At 37.3% G+C, this 22,417-nt stretch overlaps 3 pseudogenes; all 3 read left to right on the top strand.

Annotated features, from left to right (window-relative positions):
* The window catches only part of LOC137004216 (C3a anaphylatoxin chemotactic receptor-like), a 7,226-nt pseudogene extending 2,649 nt beyond the window's left edge, over positions 1-4,577 (top strand).
* A 576-nt stretch (positions 4,578-5,153) lies between these two features.
* On the top strand, positions 5,154-12,548 carry LOC137004215 (C3a anaphylatoxin chemotactic receptor-like; annotated as a pseudogene).
* A 5,907-nt stretch (positions 12,549-18,455) lies between these two features.
* On the top strand, positions 18,456-21,358 carry LOC137004214 (C3a anaphylatoxin chemotactic receptor-like; annotated as a pseudogene).
* The last annotated feature ends 1,059 nt before the right edge of the window (positions 21,359-22,417 follow it).

The following is a 22,417-nucleotide window of genomic DNA, read 5'->3' as shown; positions in this document are numbered from 1 at the left end:
CGGGCGCGAGGAGAACTGATCGCGCGAAAGAGAGAGAGAGTGCGTGAGAGAGAGGCTTCTGGTCTGTGTTATTCAGCATGATTCCGCCTATCCCGCCTTCACTAATCGATAACGAATTGTGATTGAATGGTAACTTTGTTCTATGACGAATTGATTAGGCTGTTCTTGTGTGACAGAACTCCATCACCCAGTTGAAAGATGAAATACGGGACAAAACATTATTTTTTCTTAATAAGTCGGGACACTAAAAATAGAGCTGAAATACGGGACTGTCCCGGGAAAAACGGGACGTCTGGTCACCCTAATTATATAATTATATTAAGTTAATACATAGAAAATTTTTTTTTGTCGCGATAATCTTTAATCAAAATCGGAAAAGTTACTTCCGGTCTGGAATGGCATTTCTTCTCAGATGACGTCAGTTTGACGGCTTGGGTTGAAAACGTGTAAACCACTTCTCTGCAACCATGTGTCTGCTATGAGCGAGATATGGAGAGGAGGAGCACTAAAGTAAAACTGCCCTCTATTCAGTTTTCCATTTTACTTGGAAATACGTCACAACACTGGAGAAAAGTCGTTTGCAACTTCCGGTTCACTTTAAAATTAGACAAAACTGATATTATTTTAATGTCCAATCTCTTGTTTAGCAGGTCGGGTAGTTTTTTAGTGCTTCACTAACTATTAGAAGACACTAACCAGGTTTAATTCCAGTTGCGCAGATAGGGTTCGTTGTAACACTGCGGTACAATGTGCCCCGCTATTAGAGCTATACTATTCTATACAGTTACGATACAACTGGCATAATCAACTTTTATGAATTTCTGTTGATAAACTATGGAAAAAAAGATTAATAAAAACTGGGAGGAAGAACCTGAAGACCTGAACATCCAGAAAATATTATTTCAAGAAACGTTCAGCATTTGTACCAGTACAAGCTCGTCAATGTCTTGTGTTCTATAAGAGCTGTGTGTTTTGTTCAGCTCTGTTTTTCTGAATGTCTGAATATATTTCTTCATCTGTTTGCATGTATTGCTTTGACCTATGCTGTATAGGTGTGTTTTGTAGAGTGTTCATTGTCAAACTACAAAATTATTTAAATTTGAATTTCTAAAAAATTGCTATTATTTTATATGAAAAAAATAATTATTGACTTTTATTGACAAAATATTTTAGTTTGTCAAGTTAATTTTTTTTTTATTATTAAGTCAGATAAAATTTTTAGCTGTCATATGGTCATGTTACAATGTGCCCCACCTATGGGGCATGTTGTCACATTTCACTTCCCTTCTTTCGGGGTAAATAAAGAAAAAAGTATACACTGTATTAATGAAACAAAGCCACACATTTGTACCAGACATGTGTGAAATTAATATGGAATAAAATAAATTCTCTGAACCCTAAGTAGATTTACACAAACTGAGAAAGTCAATGCTTTGCCATTTAAGTGACTATATTCTGATTATAAACTAAGTATTACACTACTGATGCTCAACACACCAGCAAATGACATCTCACAAGAAGTTTTCGAGCTGGCTTATACTATTGTGGAAGTTCAAAAAACTCTCCGTGCATATAGTCCATTACCTCCCTGAAGCACCTCACACGATTGCATTCACGAATGCAAGATAATTTAGTATTGTTTCATCTGCGTGCTTGTAACGAAGCGGGACTGAGGCAGAGATCCAAATGCAGCATTTTATTAAAGTAGAGTGGTCATTCAGGCAGGGTCAAAACAGGAACAAACAGGAACAGTAAGGAACAGGCAGAATCGTAGACAGGGTTCAGGCAGTAGATCGAGGCAGGCGGATATCATTCACAGGTCGGTATACAAGGCAAGAGTCAGGACAGGCAGCAACGGGTCAATAAACAGGAACAGGCAAGATCAAACAGGAACAGGCAAGATCAAACACGGGCAGACAGGAAACAAAGAAACGCTCAGAAATGACACACTAGGAAATCAAGACTTCGCGGTGAGGGGGTGTGTGTATGAGTCCTTTATAGTCCAGGTAATGCGTATCAGCTGGGTGTGGTGATTAGTGTGGAGTGTGCATGGCTGTATGTGGCAACAGGTGATTGGTGGAGTGAGTGCATGTGATTGACAGGGGAGATGATGGGAAATGTAGTCCGGGAACTGACAGGATTGTAACAGGAACAGATGGTGATCATGACAGTGCTCTAAGGCACAAATAATTTATTATATGAAAATTATTATCTTTACAGCACATCAGTTATGTGGTGATGCGCTTAGAAATTTTTGCGGGGCAAATTTATTATAATAGTATTGATTTAATTATAAAAGTAGCCTTACCTAATAGTTATAACAATAGACTAGAAGAATATAACAGGTCTACATTAATTGGAAATGCCAAATCCTCTTAATATTGACAATATTTGATGCTTTTGACAATCTCTGACTATCGTCCATACACGATCATTGTCTCGTCTGTTGACACAACCCAGCACAGGTGGTTCACATGATTAGTTCATGCTTTCAAAATTCATTAGTTAATGCTGAATGAAGTATTAATTCAGGTAGGCCTATTAGTAGGCTATATGTTTATTCAAGCAGGCTACCCTTATTTTGAAGTGTTACCAGGCAGCGCTCGTATGGAATGAGCTAGCCTTTGTTTGTAAAGGTAACTTTGATTTTTGTCAGCTTATTTCCGATGTTGTGCCAAATTCTGTGACCCAACAAGTTATGTGAGTGTGGGTGACATGACAGCAAAAAGCGCAAAGCCTGAGACTGACTGCATGTCTGAGAGTGCATCTGTAGCTTACTGTCTTCAGCCAGACCATCTCCCGTGTGTTGCTCAGAAACGCAAAACAGTCCCGTAGCTTGTTTCGAACAATTTACATTGCCGAAATGGAGCAAAAACAGGCAATATTCTGTCTAAAATATAAGTCACTCAATATGAAATTCTTGTTTTTTGAACTGTTGAATAAAATCAATATATTGATTATGCATTTAGATTATGCATTAAACATTTAGCCCAATCTTGAACATGATTAACAATGGACTGGTAACTAAGGTTCTAATTTGAACAACAATAATAAGATTCCTACTGAAAAATCAGAGCTGTTGTAACAAGCAGTCACACGACGTGGGATCCATGAGCAGGCTTTATTAGACAGTGTTCGTAGTAAGACAGGCAAACAACAGCAGACCGGTACAGCATAGAGCAGACAGAATTGTAGTCGTAGAACAGGCAGGAGATCAGGGCAGGCAGATATCAAACATAAGTCCAAGACAGAGCAAATAGTCCAAAGGGTAGGCAGCAGAGAATCGTACACTGGAAACAGACTGGGTCAACAACAGGCAGGCAAACACTATGACAAATGCTCAGAAATGCAAACCATAGTAATACAAGACCTTGACCTGAGTGTGAGGATGTGAGCGGCTTAAATATTCCAGGTAATGAGCTGCAGCTGGGTGTGAGTGATTGCTGATTGGTGGAGTGATTGCAGGTGATTGGCAGGGAGGATTATGGGAAACGGAGTCCGGGAATGACTGGAACTGTGACAGTTGTAATAATGATCCAAAAATGATTTTAAAGACATAATTCAAGAAAATCATTCCATTCCCATTTCCAACTCCAGTGAGCTGTTAAAAACTGGATTGCTGAGTCAGTGAGGTGAATTTGTGAACTGAATGAGTTGGATTCCTAAATAACTTTTTCTTTTCTTTGTGCAGAGAATGCAACCAATGCAGCAACCCAAACAGAACCCTTATCAAGCATTGAAATCTTCAATATATTCATATATTTTGTCACCTTCGCTCTGGGTATCGTTGGAAATGGGCTCGTCATATTTGTGACTGGCTACAAAATGAAGACGACCGTCAACTCCCATTTGGTTTCTCAACCTGGCGATTGCTGACTTCATCTTCAACTTCATAATCATCTTCTACATTATTACTGCCTTTAACAGAATGGCTTGGCACTTTGGTGACTTCATGTGCAAGTTTGTCAGCTTTGTGGTGGTGCTAAACATGTTTGTCAGCATCTTTTTGCTGACCACTATCAGTCTTGATGGATGCCTGTTCACTTGGGTGACAGTTAGGGCTCAAAACAAGCAAACTCTTGTCAAAGCCAGGATCATCTGTGCACTTGTGTGGGTTTTATCCATCCTCTAGCATTCCCTTTGTCATCAACCGCTTGGAAGAAGATAAAAAATGCATTTATAAACCAAGTCAAGTCATCTTCAAGTCTCTGGTCATATACAGGTTTGTGGTGGGTTTTCTCATCCCCTTTCTGATCATTGCATCTTCATACATTGCTATTGGAGTGCGGGCCAAACGTCTCAAAGGAGGAAAGAAGCATAAGTCATTCTGGGTCATTATATCTGTGATCATAGCCTTTTTCTTATGCTGGTTTCCTTTTCATGTTCAACAGCTGTGTACTGAAATTGCCCATGAGAATGAGTGGAATGATTTTTTTATTGTAATAGATGACATAGGACCTTTCGTAAACTGCCTGGTTCCTCTCAACAGCTGTCTGAACCCCATTCTCTATGTGTTCATGTGTGAAGAGTTTAAGGGGAAGCTTAAACAGTCTCTGCTGCACTGTAAACCCGGATAGTACTACTAACTTATAAAGATTGATTAAAGTCTGTTAAATCATTGATGCAACTTAAAACAATTACATTTTCTGAATGAGGAGTTTAGTTTAATTTTTGTGTAGCACAACATTTTTGAGTAAACCCTTATACTTAAATTATTATTTTTTTTTTTTACGTTTACTGAGTGATATAAAGTGACGTCATCCATGACATGCCATTGTTGATGTTACCGACATAACCGACAATATCAGAAGAGTCCATTCAATATTAAACTGAGTTGCAACAGATTTCAAATTCCCAGCATGCTTTGTGTCACACTCTGTAAGGAGGAATAAATGTTGGAATTGAGTGTTATTTTGTGTGTTTTTGTACAAGATTAATACAGGGGAAGGTGTCTTATTGTTTAATGTTCTGTTATTTTGGTATGTAAAGTTGTTTCTGTGATGTTGAAGTTTTTTTAGGGTTACCATCATGGTGAAGAGTAGTGCCTGTAGAGTAAATGGGCTGTGAAATTTCAAGACTATAAATATTGCATGTTGATTAACAGTAAATGCAAGTAAATGATGGGCTGTTTCTCAATTTTAAGAACACAGAGAATGGACTTGCATTCTCATGGAGTCCAGTCATGCCAGCTGACTCTGAAGGACGTGAGGACAGAGAACTCATCATTTGAGAATTGAAATGTGCTGCGACCTTGTTGCTCAACTGACAGTCCCAGCATCTTATAAGAGGCTAATACACAAATGCAACATAACATCACAAACAAATGTTATAACCTATTAAAAGATTTTTCATATTTTTATAGAGATTGTTTTCACATAATTTTATCTCTTTTTATTTTACCACGTGTATTTATGAAAATGAGTAGCCTTTGTGTTACATGCTTTGTCAATGTTAATATTCTTTTTTATATTCCAATAAAAAAAATGCAGGCTTCCCTGTCTCCTTCCCTGTGTACCACCAGAGGCGGAGCTTTAGCATTAGCCGTTATGCTTTTTCTGGCTAAAAGCTGCAAGCTTGCCTTCCAGTGACTTTATCGATACCAAGAACAAATCTGGTACTTTCATGCGTCCTCTGTTCTTGTGTTCTTGAGTATTGGAATTAAAGTTCAACGGTTGATGATGACGTAGAGCAAGAACACAAGGACACAAGATCACATATTGTCTCTTTGATGGTTACATTAACGTATGCTATTACTTTGTTATTACACTTTTTATCTGCAATGTACACTTCTCCAATCTTCAACTCAGGCAATTTAACAGATACATTTGAATATGTAAGTGTGTTTTATATTAGCTGTTTCAGTGAGAGAGGGATTGCTCTGCACACACACTATTGAATTCTCTAAAAGAACATTTTAGTGCAAATTTCTCCATAAATGAATTATACTGAATAAACTGACCAGCTTCATCAATCAAATCAGCCACATATAAAACTTTTTTCTCATACCACTCTTGTTTGAATAATGTCTTCCGATTTATTGTGATGGTCCTATTATTCCACAGGGTGGAACAATGTGGTGTGAAGTTGTGAGTAAATATTATTTTCCAGTATTGCAATATCTACTTGTGGAAATTTGAAAGCTTAATAGGCAATTTAGAAATCTCAAAATCACATTTCATCAAACATTCTAGTCCTCCGACTCTTTTGAATAAATGCTTTGGTATATGAAACCACATTGAATTAGGCTGTGTAAAATATGATTTTATCCAATTCAGTTTGAGGATTCCAATCATTGATTCAAATTCAGTGGCTTTCAGACCTCCATTTTTATACTCTTTAATCATCTGGGATTTTTTAATAGAATGAGTTTTGTTTTTCCATATAAAATTAAACAATACAGAGTTAACCTTTTTAATTAGTTGAGGGGAAACAAATAAGATAGAATAAGATGGGTAGATTTGTTTAGATATGCCTTCTGCTTTTGTCAAAAGGATTCTGCCTATAATGGAAAGATCTCTCAAAAGCCAGTGATTAAGAGACGTTTTCATACTATCTATTCTGTCCTCTATGTTTAATAGTTCTCTTGATTTTGAATCTTTAGATATTGTTAAACCAAGGTATTTCACTTCAGATTTAACCGGAATGGATTCTATACTTTTCTCATCACATGAATACAGAGGTAACAGTTCACATTTTTTTAGATTTAAGCATAGGCCAGATGCTCCTGAAAAAAACTGAAATAATGTTTAAGGCTTTCTCAATTATAGATTTGTCTTTTAAAAAAATGACTGTGTCATCAATAAATTGGCTAATTCGATACTCATAATCAAAAATGGTTATACCTTTTAATTGAGGATGGTTGACAATTAGGTAGGCTAACATTTAAGTACAAAGTATAAACAATTTGGGGGAAATTGGACAACCCTGTCTGATTCCACGTAAGATCTCAATTCTAGGAGTCATTCCAGGATTGAGGGATATATAGCTATAAATATTATTATATAACATTTTAATAACCTTGCAAAACCCTTCCCCAAAACCAAACATTTTAAGTGTTGTAAATATAAATTCATGCCCCATGGTATTGAATGCTTTAAAGAAATCTATAAATAAAATATGATTGTATCATTGTATCATTGAATTATAATCAATCATATCAAGTACTAGTCTAATATGATTTTGGATATATCTTCCCTTAATGAATGCTGATTGAAACTCTACAAGTTTACCAAGTACATTTTTAAACAATTAGCATATACCAAGGCAAGTAATTTATAGTCGGTGCATAATAGAGTTATTGGTTTCCAATTATCTAATGACAGTAGTTGTATCTTGGGTTTAGGCAGCAAGGTTATTAATCCTATTTTCACTGAAGGCGTTAAACTCTCTTTCTGAATACATTCTAAAAATGCATTAAATAACAATTCCCTTATATCTTTCCAAAAATGTTTTAAAAATTCTATTGACAAACCATCGTTACTTGGTGATTTGCCAGTTTTCATTTGTTTTCATTTCCGCTGAAGTCAACTCATTATCAATTAAAATGTTATCTTCTTCGTTTATTTTTTTTTTTTATATTATCTCCAATATTTTCAAATAAAGAATCACAATCCGCCTTTTTGTATTTAGATTTGTAAATGTTACGGTAGAAAAGCCAAATTTCATTTTAAATTTCTTTTTGATCTTCAATTACATTATCATTAATCTCAAGCTTAGTATTTTTTTTTTTTTATAAAAAATACACCGGGCTCTTGAACGGACATAAGCTCCATTTGCTTTTTCTGAATACAACTCATCTAATTGAGATTGCAAGACTTGTAGTTTTGCTGTGTTTTCTGGTGATACTTGTGTATTAACTGCCAATAAATTTATTTCCCCAATCAATTACTTTTGTTTTTGTTTTCTCATCACTGATAAGAGCTTTCCTGTATCAATGGCTATTTGTTTGACCTTAAATTTGAACCATTCCCATTTATTCATGCAAGACATATCAAGCTTTTCAATCTCCTCGATGAGTGAATCACCTTTTGACAAAAGTTTTCATTTTTTAACAAATCGTTATTGAACTTCCAAATATTAGGAGAGATCTGAGATTTCTTTGAAATTGATACGGACAGAGTAATCATACAATGATCCATAAGTGGGGAAACTGAAATGATACAATTTAAGACATTATTACATAATTGACTAGAAATAAGCCAATAGTAATTACCATAATAATAAATAATTAAAATTACCAAAATAATTACCATACCTAATATGCTGCATCACAAACACTTTGTAAAAATCCATTTTGAAAGTTAGATTAGCTGTGTGAACTTATTCTATTGTTTATGCAATGTTTATTGGGAGTTGGAGCTCCCACCCCAAAATAGGCAGTTAAAACATGGTATAATAAAAAATCCATGCGGTATTTTGAGCTGAAAATTTACAGACACATTCAGGGCACACCTTAGACTTATATTACATCTTGTGAAATAGTGTTCTAGTGTTCTTTAAATAGTAAAAAAAAAAAAAAAAAAAAAAAAACATAATACAGGTCAATTAATACAGTACTAGACTGGTTCATTACAGAGTGACAAAGGCTTCAGATTACGCAAATGAATATGCAATTGACCCTTCGCCAGGAGTTTGATTGACAAGCGATCTAACCAGTCATAATGCCGAATCTGCCATTTTGTCTGACAAAGCAGTCAGGAGTTAGATTAACCTTGGTGGACTTGAACTTGAAAAATGGTGTGTATTTACGTCTTTGAAACAACATTTCTTATCATGTTCATTCATGTTTATTTGATGCTTTAAATTAACTAGTAGGAAGAGTTGATTGGTTCACGAGCCGTTTGATCTGAGGCGCTACAGCAATCTGTCACGACACATTAAAGAGCCAAAAAATGGTTTTTATTGTTCGAATTTCTTAAATTACACAACTTGAAAGCTGGGACTTTGATTAATATAAGTAGCTCTGTCTTGTCTGTTGATGTGTTGTCAGTGTCCTCTTGTCTCTGCAATGTATTTTTCACTGCGTGTGGCATGACAGCACCATGGCTTGTTGGACAAAGCAACAGTATCTATGGGAGGCTGGTCTTTGTGAAGGGTCAATTGGAATTTCTGAGTTTCCAGTGAATATTAGCAAAAAGAGCACCCCCTCCTCTCTTAGTGTCACAGTTCCCTTCATTCATGGACTCCATTTCCCATCATCCTCCTTGAGTCCTCAACTGCACCCACTTCTTTGTCTTCTCCCCATCAGCACGGATTACCTGCATCTGTTCCTGATCATCTACTCACCCTTTATAATGGACTCACTCCCTGCACTCCCTTGTCGGTTCTTATTGTTAAAGTGTGTATGGTTGTTCTGTCTCTCTTTCGTTGATTAAATACCCTATTTTGTGGAAGTGCGTGTACGTCTCATCTCTACCACACCGTAACAATTAACCTTAAAAGGATATTTAATTGAGTGTTAGAGGATAGGTAAAGAAACACATACTCACTTATTATTTACTTATTATTTACAGAGAAATCTGGTAAGCTTAATAACCTTTTCACTTAAGGCTCTTTTTAGTTTAAATGTTTAGCAATTTACGGTTTCTGCATTATGTTTTTTATTCATTTACACTAAGTATTTATTTATTTTATTTTTGTATTTCTTGAAGTATCTTTAGTTTTCTCACATTTACTTCCTTGATGCTTTCCAGATGAATTAAGTGGACTATAATTTGTTCCTTCAATAGTCCTTAAACATCATGGGTAGGACCCTATATACGTTAAAATTATTTCAGTTCAGCTTTAAATGTTATAAAAATTGCTTTTGAATATAGAGTTTAGATAAAAATATATTTGTTAATATTATTGTCTTTTTTTTTTCAGCCTCTTAAAAAAAAAAAAAATGTCAAAATGAGTAAGTTGGCCTAGAGCTGTTGTTCTTACCAGAATTATTTAGCAATTTTTAATGAAAAACATTTTGAAATATCCTGTTGCCATTCTCTGCATTTCTAATGAAATAGGCTAGATAAACAATGAACCTGCATACTTGTTTTGTTTCTAGCCATTGTTTTTTTCTTTTTACTTCAGATCAAACTTTAGCACCATCCAATATGACGGCATAAACAAGCAATGCAGATGTCACAGTGAATTCCTCTAGGAAAATCAATATTTTCCTCCACTGTATAATTTTTTCGGTGTTGTTGGCAATGGACTGGTCATGTATATCACAGGCCTAAAAATTAAAAGCACCGTCAATACCATCTGGTTTCTGAACCTGGTGGTAGCAGACTTCCTGTTTTCATTATTTTCATTCTTCTGCTTCTTGAGCAGCCTGGTGAATATGTTTGCCAGCACCTTCCTGCTGACAGCAATCAGTCCACCTGGGTGGTGGTGTGGGCCAGGACCAAACGAACACTCCTGAATGAAATTATTCTGAAAAAATAATTTGCCTCCTTATTTGGTTAGCATCAGTCACTTGCAGCCTGCCTTTAGTCATCTTTCAGAAAACACTTTCCATTTCTGCACAACAAAGTGCATAAATGGCATTCAGAAACTAGAAACAAACAAGAGGCTGGTAGTGTACCGTTTTGTGGTTGGTTTTTTCCCCCCGTTCGTCATAATCTACGCTTCATATGTGGAGATCAGAGTACGAGTTAAGCGCCTACGAAAAAAAAAAATAAATAAAACCCTTCCATATTATCCTTGCTGTAATCCTGGCCTCCGTCTTCTGCTGGCATCCCTTTTTTTTATTGCTAATGAAATATCTTTTTAAATAATGAGCACATATGTCTTTGTCTGTTTCTATTCTGATAGATTTTATGTTGGTCTCAGCATTGAAGAAAAGGGGACAGAGGGTCTTTTGTCCTCTGTTGAAGCTGTATGCTACAGGTGCTGGTCATATACAGGTGCTGGTCATATAATTAGAATATCATCAAGAAGTTGATTTATTTCACTAATTCCATTCAAAAAGTGAAACTTGTATATAATATTTATTCATTACACACAGACTGATATATATATATATATATATATATATATATATATATATATATATATATATATATATATATATATATATATATATATATATATATATATATATTTCTTTTAATTTTGATGATTATAACTCACAACTAAGGAAAAGCCCAAATTCAGTATCTCATAAAATTAGAATATTACTTAAGACCAATACAAAGAAAAGATTTTTAGAAATCTTGGCCAACTGAAAAGTATGAACATGAAAAGTATGAGCATGTACAGCACTCAATACTTAGTTGGGGCTCCTTTTACCTGAATTACTGCAGCAATGCGGCGTGGCATGGAGTTGATCAGTCTGTGGCACTGCTCAGGTGTTATGAGAGCCCAGGTTGCTCTGATAGTGGCCTTCAGCTCTTCTGCATTGTTGGGTCTGGCATATCGCATCTTCCTCTTCACAATACCCCATAGATTTTCTGAGTAAGACTCTTCTTACTCAGTTTTTTTTTTTTTTTTCTTGTAGTTACACTGTAAAATGTAATTAGTCGAGTTTACTTAGAAAGCTTAATTAAACTGTTGGGTTTACATAAAAAACTTAAGGAAACCGATTACCTTAAATTTAGCAAGTAAGTTAATTCATCATTTTGAATTGATAAAACTAGCTACCACACAGTACAGAGTACTTAAAAAATCTTGAGGATTGGTAATTCAGTTTTACAAATTGAGTACTTAGTTCAGTCATGTTAAAAATCTTGTTCACATTATGTAGAAACTGCCTTAAATTTCTCAAGCATTTTTTTACTCAAAGTTGCAACAATGGACCATACATTTATTTGTATTTATTAAACTGGAGATACTGTTGAAAATAATAAAGTTTGATGTCACCATCATGGTGGAAAGTGTTTGCTTTAGTTGGGCTCTTGACCTTGACTTTTAACATTAGTGTTTCTCTGGCTGTCATAACTCAGTGTTTGTAAGACACAGCTGTTATGGTGGAAAAAGCCAAAATAAATACTTTAGATCTGTTATATAGTCTGGACCGATGACTGTGCACATGAATGGTTGTTTGGGCTCAAAATAATCAAACTGTATTTAGAGCCAGGATCATCTGCATGATTGTGTGGATTTTATGCATCAGCTGCAGCATCCCTTTCTTCATGAATGTTTTTCCTCCTACATTTCTGGTCACATGTATATTTTTAGTGGGCTTTCTCATCCCCTTCCTGATCATTGCCTCTTCACACATTGCTGTTGGAGTACGAATCAAACGCCTCAGAATGGGGAAGCAGTTCAGGTCGTACCGGCTCATTATCGCTATCATCCTGACTTTTTTCATATGTTGGTTTCCATACTGTGTTTGCTGCTTTTGTGCACTAAGAATGAACAGAAGTGCCTGCTATGAAGTATTTTGGACAGCATTGGTGTTCAGTATAGATCTGATTTTTCTAAACAGCTGTCTGAACCCCATTCTCTATGTGTTCATGTGTGATGAGTATAAGAAGAAGCTGAGACAGTCTCTGCTGCTAGTGCTGGAGACGGTGTTTGCAGAAGATCATTTTAGAGTAAGGCAGATGCTAAAGGATGATCAATGAATTGTTAGAAAATGTTAATCTCTCAATGATTGTGACACCATATGAATCTCACCATTGCTATAACCAATGGATTCCTTATCTTGAAACTTGTCAACAACTTTAAGAAAACGTACTCGGTTACTAATGTAACCTCGGTTCCCTGAGATATGGAACGAGTACTGCGTATGGGGAAAGGTCTCCTTTTTCCCCGTTACTGAAGCCTTTTTCAATAACGCAGTGTAACTGCTTGTCATTGGTTCACTCATAGACAAGTTGTTGAACCAATGACGGCCTGGCATAGCTGCGCGGCCTATGGCGACAAAGCGTGCAAAAATTCCCACTGAAAAGGGTGGGGTTTAGGGCTATATAAGCAGTCATTTCGCCATAGGATTTCAGGTCATTCGACTGAAGCGACGACACTGAAGCCGCAGCCTTGTGGCACGGCATGTAACGCAGTACTCGTTCCGTATCTCAGGGAACTAAGGTTACATTAGTAACCGAGTACATTCCCTTTTGATACTTCACCCGTACTGCTTATGGGGAATGAATTCAACCCCGCCGTGCCACAGCAGGGAACGATTGGACTTGTCTTGGACACCGCGAGGGAACCAGTGGATAAGTGAGAAAGCCGGAGCCATCGAACCCATGTTACAGTTGCAAAAGGGAGTTAACTCCCGGAGTGGCATGAAGCGGAGCTCGGTTGAGGCCGCTGTATCATACCGAGAGGACCTAAGCTTGTAAAGTCGGGATATCCAAATTATAAAATCTGACAAAAGTGGATGGCAAGGACCAGCCGGCCACCTCACGGAGTGGGCTCTAACTCCTATGGGGCAGTTCTGGCCCATAGAGGAGTAACAAAGAGCAATAGAGTTGACTATCCAACGCGAGAGACGTTGCTTAGAGACCGAAGACCCTTTGGTGCGGCCGCTAAAGCAGATAAAGAGCTGATCAGATTGCCGGAAAGGCTGTGATCGCTCAACGTAGGTCCTCAATGCCCTGACAGGGCAGAGTAATTCCAGCTCTCGCTTGTCCGACGAGGGAGGAAGTGCTGAGAGGGAAATGACCTGTGCTCTGAACGGAGTTGAGAGCACCTTAGGGACATAGCCATGCCTAGGTTTCAAAAGGACTTAGAGTCGTTGGGCCTGAACTCAAGGCATGCAGGGCTCACAGAGAGGGCCTGCAAGTCGCCAACATGCTTGACCGATGCTAATGCAAGTAGCAGAGCAGTTTTGAGCATCAGGAGCCTGAGGTCAGCTGAACGCAATGGTTCAAAGGGTGGCCCTTTGAGAGCTCTGAGGACCAAAGAGAGGTCCCAGGTGGGAATGGTGATAGGACGAGATAGATTCAATCACCTAGAACCTCTCAAGAAATGCACCACAAGGCTGTTTCATCCCACAGACTGGCCAGCGATAGGAGCGTGAAACTCTGCGATGGCGCGTTGAAGGGGTGCGACCCATATCTAAACGCTCCTGGAGCACCAGTCAACAAAGACCGACCATTTCTGGGTGTAGAGACGTCTCATGGACTGGCTTTTGCCTGAGAGATGGTATTTAGCACGTCCCCTGGGAGGTTAGCAGGATCTCATCGAGGTACCAAAGGTGCAGAGCCCAGATTTCTGGCTGAGGATGCCAGATCGTCCTGTTCGCCTGAGAGAGGAGGTCCCGTCTTAGGGGGATCAGCCACGGAGCTTTCGTGGAAAGCCTGAAAAGCTCTGAGGACCAGACTTGGCTCCTCCAGAGCAGGGCCACTAGGAGGACTCTGTGCTTGTCTTCCCCGATTCGTCTGATGACCTGAGGGATCAGAGTGATCGGGGGAAATGCATAAAAGAGGGTGCTGGGCCAGACGTGGACCAGCGCATCTTCCTCCTTTGAGAAATAAATTGGGCAGTGAGAGTTGTCTTCTGAGGCGAAGAGGTCTACCTCTGCCTTCCTGAAGAACTCCCAGATTGTGAGAACCGTCTGGGGGTGGAGCATCCACTAGTCTGAGGGGATGTTGCTCCGAGATAGCATATCTGCTCTCGAGTTCGTTCTCCCAGATATGTGAGTCGCTTTGAGCGACTGGAACCACTGTAATGCCCACTCCAGAAGACACTTCGTCAGAGCGCATAAGCAGCTGGACGAAAGACCGCCCTGGTGATTTATGTATGACACCACTGTCATGCTGTCCAACTGGACTAAGACGTGGCATCCCGTCAGGTGTGCCTGAAACGTGTGGAGGGCATGGATCACTGCCAGCATCTCGAGGCAGTTGATGTGCAGATAGCTTTCCTCGTGAGACCACGAGCCGAAGGCCGGTCTGCCCTTGCAAAGAGTGCCCCAACCCGTGTTGGACGCATCTGTCGAGAGCACCATCCTTCTGGACACCGCCTGTAGGGGTACTCCACCCACAACCCACCTCTCAAGAAAATTCAGAGAGACATGAGGGAATACATTAAAAATGTTAAGAGCATTGGCAAATGCACACCACCCAAAGGGCTGAAACCCCTCTTGCAGACAATACACACACTGGTTGTTTCCACAGCGGAGTGTGAGTGTGGCTTTAGCCAAATGAACATTTTAAATAACACAGCAAGATCAAGCCTAGAGCTTCAAAGCCTTTCAGCCCTTCTCTTTATCGAGTGTGTTGGCCCTCTATAGAAAACATTTTCTCCAAGACTTTATGTTAGGTTGTGGATTCAGAAAAGCCACTGCTTAGATGACAATTGCAGAGCACGGACCAGAAAATCTGAGCAACAAGTTCATGGCTGTGAACCACTGTGGAAAATATTGTAATGTAGTGGCTTATTTTCACAGAAGCTGTTTTGTTTGTTTTGCTTCAAATAATGTCATGCTTGGAAGTTTATGACTATAAACCATTGTGGAAAAAATATTATAATGTAGTGTAAGTTAAAGTTCAAGATTGACAATTGCATGTTAAATTGCATGTATATTTGTTTTGATGGCAAAATATAAAGCTTATATCTTGTAAATAAAAATGTGCGCAAAATCTTTGACACATTTTGCAATCATTGTGTAAGGTTAGACCCCCGCTGTAAGTAAGTTGGCCTAGAGCTGTTGTTCTTACCAGAATGATATAGCAGTTTCAATGAACAACATTTTGAAATATCCTGTTGCAATTCTCCACATTGCTAATGAAATAGGCTAGATAAACAATGAACATGCATGTCAGTACCATCTGTCAATACCAAGTGCTTTCCATTTCTGCACAACAAATGCAGTGCATTCATGGCATTCAGAAACTAGAAACATACAAGAGGCTGGTAGTGTACTGTTTTGTGTTGGTTTTTCTCCTCCTGTCCATCATAATCTCTGATTCATATGTGGCGATCAGAGTACGAGTTAAGCGCCTACGTAAACTAATAACAATAAACTAAAACCCTTCCATATTATCCTGGCTGTAATCCTGACCGCCTCCTTCTACTGGCTTCCCTTTTATATTCACAAATTCCTTGAAGTGTGGTTGCGAGAAATGAATGTGACAAAACCATCAGACGAGCTGACCAGCTTCAAGGTTTTCGACCAGATAGGGCTCTTCATAATCAGTCTTGCCTACTTGAAAAGCTGAGCTGCCTGAATCCCTTCTTGAACGTATTCATGTGTGAAGATTTTCAGAAAAAGCTCAAGCAGTCTTTAGTGATGGTGTTTGAGAATGCATTCGCAGAGGAACACCTGGCTCTCCTCTCACAACATTCCTAGTCCAAACGCAAATTTGAATTAACAGAGTGGAAAAGGAATAGAAATGTTCCAGTCTTCAAAACTTGAGGGTTAAATGAAATATTCACAGAATCCTGTATTTACATTTATTAAATTACATTAACAAAAAAGGAAACTGTAATGTAATTTAATGTATAAAGAAGCTGTATAGACAAAATAGAGTATTGTTTTTTGTTTGTAAGATTGGATGATGGAAGCTGATGCGCCAACAACAAAAAAATTATAGATTTGCTGTGCCATAAATGTATAAATAGCTGAAATGCATGCCTTAATAACAACCACAAATTGGTAATTATATTGTGTAGGCCTATTTGTAACAGTTATGATCTATGTGTGGACTCTATGTTGTTTTTCCTTGGGTTCTGTTTCCTGTTTAGTTCCTGTTCCATTTCTCGACCTGTTCCTGTTCTTGTCATTACATGTGTTATGTGATAGCAGAAGACCCAGAGGCAAAAGGAGCTTGTTAACAGAATTTATTCAGAGTCTCAAACAACATTTAACGTAAACAGACTGCCAGGCATCATCACACAGCACGCTGCAGCTGGAGAACAGAAGAAATAGCAACAGTTTGTTCCCTGAAGGAAGCCCCAGTTCACAAAGTCTCGGTGGTCAATCTGGAAAAGTCTCAGGAGGTAGATGAAGAAGACTAAGGCTGGTGGATGGAAGGAATCAGGCCTGCAGACAGAAGTCTCAGATAGATGGACCACAAGGTACTGGGGCTGGCACTCAGACTGATCTCACGCACTCTCACACACTCTCACACACTCACAGAGAAATAACAGCAGCAGAGAGATACTGCAATTGTACAGCACATTAACAGTGAGACAATTACCTGACACAGGCACGAACAGACAGCAGGGAGAAATAACCAGAACAATCAACACAGACACAGAACAGGTGCGGATGCAAAAGCGCGAACGCAGGCAGAAATGACGAACAGCTGCAACGAATCAGCGAGGATGAACAGAGTAGGGAAAAAGACACAGAACAAAGATGACAAGATGGTTTCTATAGTTATTCATTAGTTAATTGATTGTATTCACCTTACTCCTGTCTGCTAAATAGAACCATGCTTTAAAAGACCTCAAGTTTTTAACAATTGTTTATTTTCATTAATATTATTATATTAGTATCTATATATTTTATTAATATTAGTCTCTTGATTAATTGATTGATTGACCTGATCTTATAATGTCTTGTAGTCTCTAATAGGGTTTTACCAAAAAAATACAAAATAAAATTAAAACAGCATGTGTCAGTTACGTACTTGTGAAATTGTATCAAAAATGGAAGTGTTCTAACGACAGTTATTAGCTGAATATATTAATAAATGACGATTGACAATGAACAAAAAACACAAAATAGAAACACAAAATAGATGTATGCCTAATGAAGACCAAGTTCCAGTGAAATATCTTCACAATCCTTGGTGATGTCTTTAAGTCCATCATTTTGGTGTGAGTGAATGGCTGTTTCTCTTTACAGATGATGAGGTTGTGGGGAGTAATAGATAATTATGTTTGTGAAGGATAAAAGTATTGAACTGAATTGACAGTATGAGCCCTTTACAATGTTTAAAGAAAAAGTCACGGGATAGCTTTAATGCTCTTTTGTTTGTTTCCTTGTTTGTTTGATTGAACAGAGCTGGTCACACCTACGTGTTCTATTAAAATAATAAAAAAGAAAAATACATGATTGGTAGAAAATCAGTTATAATTTGAAAGTTAAAATTTACAGAGATTTTAAGAAAGAAATCATTTACCTGGTGAGATTGTACAGTCGATGGCTGAGCTCCAGAAAACCATGATGTGGCTTTGACAGTTACAGATTTGAAAAACAAAAATGAGGGAATAAAGACCCCAAAACTCTAACACGAAGAACCATTTAAGCATATAAAGGGTTCTTCAGGACCATACGGTTCTTATGTGTAAAGAACCTTTAAATAACCATCGTTTTTTAGAGTGATAGCCATCTGTGATTCTTAGAATGATGGCAAACTTCAGCAATTCTTGCTAATGAAATATCTTGATAAACAATAAACATGCACACTTGTCTTTGTGTGTTTCTAGTCACGATGTTTCATTTTTACTTCAGTTCAAACACTGAAACATAATTTTATAATTCAATTCACATTGGCACTGTTATCCAAAATATGTAAGGGATATACATGTTTTATCAGTTCATACAATTAAATTGAATTCTAGCACCATGCTCTATGTTTGAGCTACAGGAACATTCTGTGGCAGGAAAGGTTTTGCTGTACATGCCCACTTCCCACTGTGATGCCACACTTCTGTAATCATTTCATCAAGTCTACTATAGATGTATATAGCCTATAGATGTAGTGCAGGGTTTGCTGTCTGGTATAAAACCTTCTGTCAGCAACACTGAGAAGACATACCAAGATCAAGACTCGGCTTTTCCCAGTTCATTAACAGCTCAAAAATGGGTAAGAACTGAATATGTGTATTATGCTTTTTAAACGCCCCTCAGAACGTTGTAAAATGCTTAAGATACAGAAAATACACAGTGATAATATAATATAATATAATATAATATAATATAATATAATATAATATAATTTAATATAATATAATATAATATAATATAATATAATATAATATAATATAATATAATATAATATAATATAATATAATATAATATAATATAATATTCTTTAGTCTGTATTTAAATGTATCTCATGAATACATTTGCCATACAGTTTAAAAATTTGCTCTCTCTCTCTCTCTCTCTCTCTCTCTCTCTCTCTCTCTCTCTCTCTCTCTATGTTACTTTTTTAAATCATTTATAAAAGGGGGATATTATTTTTCACATTAATACAACTGGACAATACATAATTAAGCACAAATGTTAAATTACAGAATAGGAAATTATTAAATAAACTTTTTGTGCATGCAGCTGCATTTAAAAAATATAACCTATAACTGCTGGAATGACAGCATTGTAATGTTAGACTGAACTGCATTTGGTCTTCTTTATTCAATGTGTTTGCTTTCTGTATTGCATCTAAAGATCAATTCACACAACACCAACAGACATCAACAGACACTTCGTCTGGTTTTGTCGGATCAATGTGTTACCCGTCAGACTCTCTTGCCATCTGTCGGTGCTTGTTTTCGCCGACTGAACATGCTGAATCGAAATTAGAATGTTTGATAAGTGAGTTGCTGTAATCTGGTGACTGTCGCCGTTGGTCTGCGTCTGTCAGTGCAGTGTGAATTGGTCTTTTTCCACAATTACACTTTAAAAACATTAAAAGGATAGTCCACCCTAAAATTATTTACTCACCCTGGTGTTGTTCTAATACTGCATGCCATTCTTTCTTTTTTGGACTACAAAAGGAGAATTTTCAAAATATGTCCAGTTTGCGCTAATCCATAATGACAGTGTCTAGTTTTTTTAAATATACACAAACGTATTACATAATGTGCAAGCTTTTTATAAAAGCTTGATGCTGGTTGCTATTCACTGCCATTACACAGTTGTTGTTTTTTTGTTTTGTTTTTGTTTTTTTTTTAATTCACCATTTGTGATCCGAAAGAGAAAAAGGGCATTCGACATTCAAATAACACCAGGGTAAGTAAATAATGAGTTAATTTAGTACTGCTAATAAGTGCATTTTTCAATATTTAGCATGTTTTCAAAACTCAGTCAATTAGCCATTTTTGTGACATTGCTTTGATTCACAATTCACTCATTTTTCATAATTTGTTATCTTCCCACTAAAAATTAAGTGATGAAGTGACTGATTTCCACATGAATGACTTATTGCCACAATAATGGCAAAGTATGAGGACAATGCTAAAAGTTTCTCTTTCAAAATTATAAACAGACTCTTCATACATGACAAGAAACATATCTTTAAAGATTAAATCAGACAGCATACATTATGTGAAGTACTGTAGTACTGTACATTTTTTTGTTTTTCCTCTTCTGTCGGTGTGTTTCATTTTGTTGTTTCAGAATATTTGCTTTGATCAAGATTTAAGAACAACAACAAAAAAGTTTTATTTTAGGCATTTTGGTGTGTGTAACTGCATGCAAAAATGATGTTGCACATGAAACACCAAAATGTTAAGATGATGCATCAGAAACAGACCCAAAAGCAGCCCTCACCGGTTTTTCTCTTTCTTTTTTCATTGTGTAGAAAACACAAGTTTTGGACCTGAAAACTTGACCAGAGGCACAACAAATTATACCACTATACAGCCTGGGCTGGACTTTGGCTTTGTGATATTTTTATTATGCATTTTCATTGCCACCTTCATTGTTGGTTTCATTGGAAATGGGCTTGTCATATTTCTGACCGGCTGCAGAATGAAGACGACAGTCAACTCTATTTGGTTTCTCAACTTGGCGATTGCAGACTTCATCTTCATACTATCCATAATGATATTTCGTTTTATTGGCTACTTTTCATTAAGGTATGTTATCTCCAGGATAGTAACACTAAACCTGTTTGCTAGCATTTATTTTCTTGTAGTGATCAGTCTGGACCGATGTTTGTGCACATGGATGGTTGTTTGGGCTCAAAATAACCGAACTGTACTGAGAGCCAGGATCATCTGCGTGATCGTCTGGGTTTCATCCATCAGCAGCAGCATCCCTTCCTTTGTGAATGTGTTTCCTACTAAATTTCTGGTCCCATATATATTTTTAGTGAGCTTTCTCATCCCCTTCCTGATCATTGCATCTTCACACATTGCTATTGGAGTACGAATAAAACGACTCAAAACAGAGAAGCAGCACAGGTCGTACCGGGTCATTATCGTTATCATCCTGACTTTTTTCGTATGTTGCTTTCCATTCCATGTTTGCAGTTTTTTTGTAATAAAAATTTATAATTGGAGTGTCAGTGATCAACAAGTATTTCTGACAGCATGTGCGTTCAGTTTCTATCTGGTTTTTCTAAACAGTTGTCTGAACCCCATTCTCTATGTGTTCATGTGTGATGAATATAAGAAGAAGCTGAAACAGTCTCTGCTGCTGGTGTTGGAGACGGCGTTTTCTGAAGAACATCTGATCTTTAGAGGAAGGCAGATACAAAATGACGAGCAGAACACGAAAAACACATTTGAACCATTAGATAGACAGTAGAAAAACAGTCTCTAAATGATTGTGACCACTATAACCATATATTTCACCATTAACCACTGTAGTGCTTATTAATGATTTAAAAAAAAAAAACAGCAATTTGGATGGGATTGTATTATGTTTCAGTTCTGTGCCTCAGTTTTCTCTTGTTTCTCTGTTTCTGTTAGTCTTTATAGGTTATAAACTGTTTGATTAAGTGGTCACATGGTGTTTCATGATTCTTTGATTGGTTTGTTCTGTCTATTTCAGCCCTGTTTTTCTTTCAGTTCATTGTAAGTTCTGCTTCACTTTGTTTCAAGTTTGTTATTCTGTTTCTTTTGTTAATAAAATACAGACTGCTGCATTTAGATCTGTTTCTCCTCATTGCAACCAATTTGTGACAATGGACCCTTTTCACAGACTGTGATGATGTTTTAATGGTCATCAGCATTGTAAATCCAGCAACTTTTTTTATATATATATATTTTTTTTTTTAAGTTAGTATTATGTAAATTTGTAACACTGTACTTTGTATTATATTACCTTTTCATCAAATTACAAAGAAATAGTTAATGCTGCAGTGAATACAATGTGAAAGTGATGGTAAAATCAACATCTTTCTCTCTTCTGTTATCAGATTCTCTATATTTTTTTCCTCTTTTTGAAAGTCATGAAAACATGTGTGGCAGTTTTCTATAGGTCTAAAATCACATTAGTAAGGACATTGTAGAAGTAAGGCTCCAGCTGAGTTCTGCTCTCCGGGATGCCCATCTCTGTGTGTGGGTTGCTCACTGCTCTTTTGCAGTCGCTCTTACTTGCTCTCTTCTCTGAAGAATGCACTTTGGAGATTCTGTGTATCAGACAGGGCTGGCCTAGACTATGTTTGGCTTTTGCTAGATTAGTATAGCCGCCTTGGTGGTGCTGAGAGTGACTTCATTCCCCTCTAGTGACTGGCCAGGGTTCCTTTCAGTTTCCTGGCCACATTCCCTTTAATGGACCACTTTCCATGGAATGCTGGTCCCAGATGCCTTGAGCAGCCTTGGAAGGCTTTTTGCGGGAGGCCTCTTTTAGGCTCAGCTTGGG

The sequence above is a fragment of the Chanodichthys erythropterus genome, chromosome 17 (assembly GCF_024489055.1).
Source record: "Chanodichthys erythropterus isolate Z2021 chromosome 17, ASM2448905v1, whole genome shotgun sequence".
NCBI lineage: Eukaryota > Metazoa > Chordata > Actinopteri > Cypriniformes > Xenocyprididae > Chanodichthys > Chanodichthys erythropterus.
Note: the sequence above shows the minus strand (reverse complement) of the source record. Positions and strands in the feature narration are given on the sequence as shown.